Here is a 10,951-nt window from a genome sequence, read left to right as displayed (position 1 = left end):
TCCACTTTCATGCCACTTCTGTGTCCTTGCTCTCTCCATCTCCCCAGGACCGCTTTCTTCTCTCTCTTGGTCTGCTTTCTGTCTTCTTTAGCCTTTCTCCACACTCAAATCCATCTAAAAATACACAGATATACATTATAGGCCAGAATCACCCAGGAAAAAAGAACATGCAGCTTTTTTCTTTTTGAAATTGGATCCCCTCAGCAGCATAACACTTTCCTGGGCATATGCCCTCCGGCATCTCTTCTTCTTAGGACATTGATTGCATTGGATTAGCTTATCTCCCTTCTTGAACCTATTCCCCAGATCACATTAGTGGTCCCAGCTTCAGCTTGTGAATGTGACATAATTTAGTCCACAGTGAACAGCTATAGAGTACACTGTCCTCCTCAAACACTCAGTCTCTCACTATTTATCACTGTCCCATAGTTAACTATTCACTTCATATACAAAGAGAGGAATCTGGTGGTCCATCTTATTTGTGTCCCATACTTGCTGTAGCATTGGCACTAGCTATAGCGTTGCTAGTTGCTATGACCCAATACTCTTCAAAGTACCAGGGCCAGCATCACCTGTAGGGACACTAGAAAGCTATTACTCTGGTGTATAATCTCTTAAACACTTATCCCTCAGGTTTTAAGAATAAGGATTCCTTAAGAATTTGTAACATAGGATTGTTGTCCGGCATTTGCATTAATATCACATATTGTTACTACACAGAAGTTTTTTGGTTTTTTGTTAAGATTTATTTATTATTTTGTGTATGAGTGCTCTATCTGCATGTATGACTTTATGCCAGAAGAGGGCACCAGATTTCATTACAGATGGTTGTGAGCCACCATGTGATTGCTGCAGATTGAACTCAGGACCTCTGGAGGAGCAGCCAGCTCTTAACCTCTGAGCCATCTCTCCAGCCCTACACAGAAGTTTTGATGTACGTTTTCTTGGCTCTCCAACAACAAAATGCTTCTTCTTGGAATCTTCTGAATGTCTTCCTGAGGCACAAGGGTTCAGAATGAACACCACAATTTGGAGCAAGCTCTGGTATTTATTTGGGTCTTTTAAGTTGATGGATCCTTCATGGTTCAAGAAAAGTCCTTAAGAATTAATTCTACTCAAAGAGAAGCCTGGCATTTTGACTTTGGGCTCCTGGAAAGCAGTCTATTGTCTTTTAAACTTTCTGTTTGATAACAATTTTTGTTTATCTGGAAGCCTTGGGATAAACTAGATAGCCTATGCTAACAATGACTTATGGTAGAAGCTTTGGCTCACATGAAATTACAGAAAACTCCAGTAAAGACTAGGGTTTGACATATGGGTGGTAAACAATGAATGAGGTAACCCCAATACAATTTCTGGAATTCTAGGCTTGGGCAAACTTCACTGGTTAGCAAAATTTCCTGTACATTGTCACACATTGTTACTAGAAGTGATCGGCATTGTCTGTGACTTCTAAGGCAAGAGCAGGTAGAAGCTCTGTGCTCTGCTGACTGTTTTCACATACCATGATTATACTGGCTTTCAGTGAGCTCTCTGAGCTCTTTCTGCAGATCATCAGACTTGAGGTTGCTCTTGAGGGCTCTTCAACTTGTAGCTGGTGTCAATATGAGAAGGTATTCTTGGAAACATGAATTTTCCCTTCTGTTTGTCTTTGCTCTTAGACACAGACCCCACATCACAAAGGAAACTGAGGATTGGTGTAGGAGGTTCTTCTGTTTGTGTGTTGCTTTCATTGGTTGAATAAAGAGACTGCCTTGGTCTTTTGATAGGGCAGCCCATAGGTGGGTGGAGTAGACAGAACAGAATGCTGGGAAGAAGGGAAGTGTGGCAGATGCCATGCTTCTCCTGCCCAAGACGGATGCTGGTTAGACTCATGCCGGTAAGCCACGACCTCGTGGTGAACACAGATTAATAAAAATGGGTTAGAACAAGATGTGAGAGTTAGCCAATAAGAAGCTAGAGACAATGGGTCAAGCAGTAATTTAATTAATACAATTTCTGTGTGATTATTTCGGGGTTAAGCTAGCCGGGCAATGGGACATGACCCGCTTGCTCCACAACAGGGGATAAAGTGATTATGTCTATCTATGTATCTTGAGGCTCTGAATGAAGACGGCAGGGTAAGTGCCTTTGGGGCTGGATAGTCTCCTCAACCTTCCCTCAAGCTCCACACATAGACTTTTGGCAGAACCTAGGATTTCTGCTGCCTTGAGAGTTTCCTCTCTGGATGAGTTTAAGTTTCACAGAGAGCTCTCAAGAAAGGAATTAGAGACATCAATAAGGAAACCTTATTTGGAGCTTCTGAGGTTGGCAGCAGAGATCAGATTCCATGAGGCTGCCTCTGTTCTAGGACAGATTGTACATTCATACCACCTCAGGATCCCCCCACCCTTAACCCCTGGCAGGGAATGGGCCACTTTCTTACCTGCTGACTGAACTTTTTGGTTTCCTAAAGTAAGGCCTCACCATCCTGAGAGCTCTGTAGGGAGATGAAAGAACATTTGTATCATGTCACCCCTTTGTGGGACCTTCTAGAACTGATGGTAGGAATGGGACTCTGTGACATTCTCACTGTTCAAGAGCCAATGATTCTCCAAGAACTCACTTGGGGCCATGGCATGAAATGATTCTCCTAGCTTTCTGCTCATCTAAGGCCTAGCCCCTTAGAGTATGTCCCTCACCTCCAGGAGACCCTCGAGGAGTAACTGCCAGAGCTTCATCCTGAGGGTTCCAAGGCATGACAACAGGGGCCTGCCAGACTCTACTGGTCCTATTCTAAGTGGTATTAATGCTGTCTTTGTCCTCATGCAAGGTTAACCCCTTGGCTGCTCTCACATTGAGTAGCTCTTACTGATTTGAAGCCTCTCTAACTAATAACCAGTACCTTTATCTTGCAGTGCCCAGTTCCAGGGATGCCCCTAAATATAATGAGAAGCAAACAACATTAACCAGTATCTCTTTCAGGACTGGGTAGAGGTGAAGGTGCTAGAAGGTGCAAGCCTGATCTAGTAAGAGAGACAGGAAAGAACGAATGCCTCAGGCAGCCTGCAGGTAACCTCAAGTTTCAGATTCCCAGAGTTCTATAAGAATTCTTTTTTTTAAAAAAACCTTTATTGATACTTTATGGATCTCATATCACACATTTTGATCCCATTCATCTCTCCATCCCCTTGCATCTTCCCTCTGCTCTGGCAACCCTTTCCCACCAAAGTAAAACCAAATTTAAGAGAAAAACCAAAAAACCAAACCAAACCAAAGCAAACACAAAAGAGAAGAATCTTATTTTGGAAGCTGTAGTGTGGCCTGTTGAGTCACACAGTTTAACCCTGTAGTTCATGCATCTTTACTTGGAAATGTTCATTGCCTCGAGTCATTGGTTTAGCTGAAGCTCTGGGGCTTCTGTTATGCCACTGATAATGGGCTCTCACTGGGGCTCCTCTTGTATATCTTGTTGTTGTCCTGTGTTGTGGAGATCCTGCTGCTATTGATCTGTAGGTTCATCTTCCCACGGGGTCACAGATGGGGTGGATGTTGGGATGAGCCAACTGAAAGCACTGGTTCTGGCCCGGGGTGGTATCTGGGTTGTTCAGCCTGCCAGTTTCCCTTCATTGTTGCAATGCAGCCTACAGAGAGGAATGTGGCCAGTTCTGTTCTCAGGTTCCCAGATCCTCACCCACACTCACACCACCAGGGCCAGATCTATTGTTTTGAGGTGCAGGACTCTCTCTCCCCATTGCTGTAGGGGGTGAGCAGGGTCAGCTTTCCTGCTCTCATGCCCTCATGGCCCCAACCCCAGGATCAGCTCTATTTTTCTGCCCAGACCAGAAGCAGAGTCCGCTCTCTTGTATGCTGCAGTATCTCTCACACTCTTGCGACCCCGGGGCCAGCTTTTTTACCTTTTGCAGGTGGTAATGGGTGGGTGGGTCATCTTTCTCTTACCCATGCCACCGTATGGCAGACAAGGGGGTGGCAAGGTTAGCTCTCCTGCCCTCACGTACTCAGAGTTGACTTGCCTGCATTCCCAACCATAGGGTCAGCTCTAGAGTACTGCCCAGGTGAGGTACACACCTATGGTGAGGAGTGGGGCCATCTTTCCTGAGTACTAGACCCAACTCTCCCATGAGGGGCAGCACCATTTCTTCTGCTGCAGTATCAAATAAGGGGCAGGGCCAGCTATCCCAGGGCCAGTGAAGGGGAGGGCCTGGCTCAGCACAACATGGTTCCAATGAACCCGTGTGCTAACACAGGCCATGGATATCACAGATCCTAGCTGCAGCAGGACCATGGACCCATGTTGTACGAGGAGCCGGGCCCCTTGTTTATCTGGGCCCCTTGTTTGTCCCAGCCACTCGGCTAGCTTAGCCCCCAAAATAACCACACAGAAATTGTATTAATTAAATCACTGACTGGCCCATTATTTCTAGCCTCTTATTGGCTCTCACATATTAGTTTAACCCATCTCTATTAATGTGTATCGCCACTTGACTGTGGCTTACCAGCATGAGTCTAACCAGCATCCATCTTGGGCAGGAGAACCATGGCGTCACCACACTGCCCTTCTTTCCAGAATCCCATTCAGTCTACTCCACCTATCTAAGTTTTGCCTTATCAAAAGGCCAAGGCAGTTTCTTTATTCAACCAATGAAACAACATATAGACAGAAGAATCTCCTATACCAGACCCAGACATGGCCCTCAGCAGCAGCTCTGGGCCAGATATCACCATGCCTCCAGTGGCAGTACAGGCCACCCAGATCAGTATGTTCTCAGTGGCAACAAGGCCATCAGTTACCAACATGGTCTCAGGTGGATGACCAAACTGTGGGAATCTGCAGAGCTCTTGGTGGTAACAGGAATCATAGATATCACCCCAGATGCTGGCCACTGCAGGGCCATGAACCTAGACATGGCCCCAGGCATCAACCCAGGCCCAGATGTCTCCATTGCCCCAGGTGGCAGCACTGGTCACCCAGATCAGTATGTCCCTGGCAGCAGCATGGTCCTTGGACACTGGCATGGTCTCAGGTGGCTGACCAGACCACGGGTCACCTGCATGACCCTCGGAGGAGTCTTGGACATCAACTCAAACCCTGGCTGCTGTAGGGCCAGGGAACCAGACATGACCCTTGTCAGCAGCCCTGGCTCAGAGGACACCATGGCCCCAAGTGATAGCATCGGCCACTGAGATCAGCATGGCCCTGGTGGCAGCATGGCCCTTGAACACCCTCATGGTCACAGATGGCAGCCCAGACCCCAAGTATCTGTATGGTTCTTAGTGGCAACATGGGCTGTAGACATCAATACTGACCCTGGCTGTGGTAGAACCCCATAACCAGACATGGTCCTAGGCAGCAGTTTGGTCCTAGATGTCATCATGGTCCCAGGTGGCAGTGCAGGCCACTCAGATCAGCATGGCCCCTGTAACAGCATGGCCCTCAGACATTAACCCAGCCTGAGGTGGCATTCCTGAGCCTTGGCATTGGCATGGCCTTTTATTATCTACACCCATCAACCCAAACCCTGGCTGCAGACAGGACCACGGATCTAGACATGGCCCTCAGCAGCAGCCCTGGTCCAGATGACAGCACAGCTCCAGGTAACAGCACTGACTGCTCAAATCAGCTTGACCCTGGTGGCAGCACAACCCTTGTACACCAACAGAGTCACGGGTTGCAATCTAGACCCTGGGCATCTGTGGGACCTTGGGTGGCAACATAGGCCAGGGACATCAACACAGATCCTGGCTGTGGTAGGACTATAGACTCAGACATGGTCCCTGACTGCAGTCTGGGCCAGGAAGTCACCATGGCCCCAGGTGGCAACACAGGCCACTCAGATTGGAATGTCCCATCAGCAACATGGCCCCAGGTGGCAGCCAAGACTACAGGACTCTACATTGTCCTCAGAGGCAACAAGACATCAACGCAGGCCCCCTCATCTGCTTTAGGGCCTTGATTCAAGACATGGTCCAGGTCCAAGGTTCATCCTTTTGGAATTGAATAGCTAGCATGTCATTTACATTAACCTGTTTCTTGCCATTCTCACCTTTTCAGATTTGCCTCTCTCCCCAGCCCATGAACCCTTCTGTCATCTCTTCCATTTCCCCATCCTGAACTAGCTCACCATAATGGTGCACAACCACCTAGCATCAGGGATATTGGTTGGGTCACTGGTTTGGGAGGTTCTTTTGTCTATGTGTTGCTTTTATTGGTTAATGAATAAAGAACTGCTTTGAGACTATGGCAGGGAAGAAGAGAACTAGGCAGGGAAAGCTAGGCTGTATGCTGGGAGAAAGAAGGGCAGAGTCAGAGAGACGCCACACAGTCCTGCTGGAGACAGACACCAAAACTATAGCTGGTGAGTCACAGCCACATGGCGATACACAGCTTAATAAAAATGGGTTAATTTAATATGTAAGAGTTAGCCAATAAGAAGCTAGAGCTAATGGGCTAAGCAGTGATTTAATTAATATAGTTTCTGTGTGATTATTCTGGGGCTAAGTGGCCAGGAACCAACAAGCAATCCCCTTTTTACTACAGGTCACAGGTGGTACTTGGTTGAGTCCTGTCTGCCCCAGCAGTAAGGTATTGAGCAGAGATGTTGCCTTTCTTCTCTCGAGTGCCTGGGCCTAGAGACCTTGAGCAGTGCTAAGTATGATGGTACCTGATCATCAGCGTCAGGGGCATTGGGTAGGCTCCTGGTTGATTGTGTGTCCTCAGATCAAGAAGTCTTAGGGGATTGCCATCTGTGTCCTCTGCCAGCTCAGGCCTGGAAAGGACTGAGCTACTCCTGGTTGATTGTGACTCTTTTTTCTTTCTTTAAACATAATTTCTTTATTGATTCTTTGCGAATCTCATCTCATGGCACCCCAATTCCACTCATTTTCCAGTCCCTCCATATCTGTCTTTTACTCTTGCGGCATCCCCCCCCCAATAAAATGAAATAAAATATAAAACAAGCCAGAAGGTGGTAGCACATGCCTTTAATCCTAGCACTCAGGGAGGCAGGAGTTGGTGGATCTCTGTGAGTTTGAGGTCAGCCTGGGCTACAGAGTGAGTTCCAGGACAGCAGGAAATACTCAGAGACACCATGTCTTAAAGAACCAAAAAAAAAAAAAACATAAAAAATAAAATAAAACCAAACAAAACCAACCAACCAAACAAAACCCACTTCACTCCTCCATCTTTCCCACCTCTCCAACATCTCTTCATTCGTTCTGGTGGCATTGGGGGCCATGGTGTGTCACTTTTGTCCAATTAGGTTTACTAACAAATGTTCATTGCAATGAGTCTTTGGTCTGGATCAAGGCCTCTGGTTGCTGGTACACCAGCATCACTGGGTCCTCATTGAAACTCCGCTCAGATATTCTGTGGCTGCCCCGAATCATAGAGATCCTGCAGGTATTGTTCCACAGGGTCAGTCCCTTCATGAGCTCCAGTAGGCCATAGATGGGGTAGATATCAGGGTCGGCCAACCCATGGCCCTGGATGTGGGCCTGGGTGGTAGGTGAGCTGATCAGATCTTGCACTGGGGCCACCTCACTCAGGCATGGCACAGAGCCAGCTCTTCCACATTTGCGGTGAGAATTGGGGCCATCTCATTTCCTAGTGCCTTCATATCTGCAGAGGGGATGGCAGGGGGCCAGTTGTCCTGTGAGGGTTGGCGCCAGCTTTCCCAGGGCTAGTGAAGGGCAGAGCCAGCTCAGTTTGGCCCTTGGATATAATCATGCATGGTTCTTATGCCCCCCTGTAGTAACATGGCCGCAGACATTAATACAGGTCCCAGCTGCAGCAGGATCATGGACCCAGATATGACCCTAGGTTCAGGTAACCCAGAGTAATATGGCCCCAGTGACAGCATGGCTCTTGGACACAAACATGCTCTCAAGTATGTGACTAGACCCCAGGCATCCACACAGACTTCAGTGAAACCATGGGCATCAACACAGACCCTGGTTGCTATAGGGACATGGACCTAGGCATGAGCCTAGACATGGCCCTTGGCAGCAGCTCAGGCCTGGATGATACCAAGGCCCCAGGTGTCAGCACAGGCCCTCTCATACCAGCATGACTTCAGCTGTGGCACAACAATGCCACAGGTTACAGCCCAGACCCTGGCCATCCATGAGGCCTTTGGTGGCAAAACGGACCACTGACTTCCAACACAGACCCTGACTGCAGTAGGACCATGAACCGAGACATGGATCTCAGCTACAGCTTTGTTCCAGATGTCACCATGGAACCAGGTGGCATCACAGGCCATATTAGCACAACCCCTATGGAGGTACAACCCTCCAGCACCTGTATGGCCACAGGTGGCAGTCAAGATACTGGGCATCGCTGTGGCCTTCAGTGGCAACATGGGCCACTGACTTCCAACACAGACCCCGACTGCAATAGGATCACAGGCCTAGACATGGCCCTTGGCAATAGCCCAGATCTGGATGTCACCATGGCCCCATGTGGCAAGCAGTCTACCCAAATCATCCTGCTCTTCACCGCTTTCACTTCATCCATCCTGCCTCTCTCCACAGCACACGAACCATTCCACTTCTCTTTCTCTCCCATTTCTTCACCACACATTTGTTCATCATAATGGCCCCCTCCTGCCAGGTGCCACAAGGCACTGGGCAGGCCCGTGAATGTCTTCAGCCAGCCCTGGTCTTGAGGGCCCAGGCTGACCTGTGGGTGCCTTCCACCCACTTGAACCAAGTGACCTCAGGTAGGTATGTGGATTTCTTCTCGTCAACCCAGCCCAGGCCTTGAGGACCTAGCTAGAAGATAATTCTTAACGTTTGGGGTCCACCATGCTGACATCAAGCAGATCCTTTAATGTGAATGACGACAGATATGAATGAGGTTCTGATGTATATAAAGAAAGAGTGTAAGGCTTGCTTGTAAGCATGCTGGTAGGAAAGGAGGATGTTGTCAGAAAAAAGGTCCAGAGACCTCTGAGATCCTGTCCCTTTTTGTGAATGAACTTGAAGCATCTGTGGAAGGTATAAGAGGCCCACAGGATGATCTGAGTTCTGTAGGGCAGTGCTGAAGGCAGAGGGCTTTGACATAAAATAGTGGGGTTGACTGAATAGTGTGCTTTGGAAAGATCAAAAGTTCAAAGGCTGTGTGAAGCTACATCTTCCCTCCACTAGAAATAATAAGAAGAGGGTGTCTGTGGCCCTTTCTCCTCCGAAGTCTTAACTGGACCATTTGTTTGGCAAGTAAATCAGCCAAAGCCTCTCAGTCTGGCTATGGTGTGGTTAATGCATCATTGCCCTACTGACAGAGCTTTGAACTCTCACAGTTACTATTACCAGTACTTACTGCTGCTGTGGCTGTCTTTTTATTTTTCCTTTCCTGAAACACACACTTGTTTCTGTTGGATATAGAACCAAGGACTGAAATGGTGACATAGGGGGTTTGTTGAGCTTCAGTAAATACAGGAAATCATTTTTTTTAAGTAGTTGAACCAAATTGTGCTCCCACTAGTGAAGCTTGAAAGCACCGGTTGCCCTACCAATATCCACTCCAGTAATAGGCATTCTTTGAAAACTATTTAGCCATTCTTTTTGATATGATGGCATAATATTATAGTGTTACTGATGTTTTATAGTTTTAGGTGTGGGGTGCACACGTATGTATGCACATGCCTATGTGCACATCTGTGGGGTTCTGAGGAGCAGAAGAGGGTGCTAGTCATCACTTACCACTCTCCACTTTATTCTCTTGAGATGGGGTCCCTTACTAATGTTGGATCCCACTTTTTTGCTAGGTTAGTGCCCAGTGAATTTCATCAATACCCCTGTTTCCATTCTTCCCAACACCCCTATTTCTGGGGTTATGGGTGCACAGTCATGTCTAGATATTTATGTGGGTGCTAAGACTCAGGTCCCCATGCTAGATTAGTAATACTCTTATCCACTTGACAATTTTCCTAGCCCCTGTAGTTTTATTTCACTAATGAATTAAGGATTTTGTATCATTTCATGTGATAATCTCTAATAATTCATTTTTTTCTGTGTGCTCATTACCAGATTTAGTATATTATAATTTGATATTCTATTGAGAATGTCACTGGATCTAAATTTTCACTTTTACCATGGAAACTGAAGCTAATACTAGATGACCACAGCCCTTTGATAAGCTCAGGGACCAATTGCTGACAGTCTAATGCTCTCCGATGTTAATATGCAGAGTGCATGGAATCATGCCACAGTTGGGGTAGGCATATTGTCCAAATTGTAAAACTCAAACAAACCACACATCTACTAATTTACATGAAGCCCCCTCTCAGTCCAGAACATACTTGTTATCTCATTTTCTCTCCTTCATCAGCTATCTACCAGATTCCATCAGATATCATATTTTTCTATCTAGTCATTGTCTAAAGACAAGACTCTTCTCATATTCCTCTTAGAGTGTCCACTACCAATCCCAAACCACTGCAATAGTACACTTTGATGTTCTCATGCCATCCTAATTAGAAAGACAGTGACTAGACTTGGGTTGATAGTCCTTGTATATAAATGGTCAGTTGTTTTCAAAATTGCTATTAGTGTGATCCCTGTATCTATCTAAATAATATCTCTGAAAATATATACTGATCTTTTCGCTGTACGTTATTACCAGTCCTAGAAGCTAAGAGGGGCTATGACTGCTAGGCTGTGGCCCTAGGTTCAGTTTTTGTACTGAGTTAAGGCTTTATAGCCCAGGCTGGAGTTTTTGAACTCATGGAACTCCTCCTGCTTCCTAGGTGCTGGGATTATAAGAATCAGCTACACTTGTGCAAAGCCTAGGTTCTTTCCCACTCAACTACTCTTCCTATTTCTTGCTATAGTGAGCCTGGACAGCCACCAAGGAGCCTAGGACTTTGCCATAAATGCCTATAAGCCATTTTGGTAGGAAGAGTATGAGGACCATGGCTTGTTACCTTGTTGAAAGACCTGGAAGGTTGGA

This window comes from Chionomys nivalis, chromosome X (genome assembly GCF_950005125.1).
Source record: "Chionomys nivalis chromosome X, mChiNiv1.1, whole genome shotgun sequence".
Taxonomy (NCBI): Eukaryota; Metazoa; Chordata; class Mammalia; order Rodentia; family Cricetidae; genus Chionomys; species Chionomys nivalis.
The sequence above is the reverse complement of the archived record's forward strand: the minus strand, read 5'-3'. Positions refer to the sequence as shown.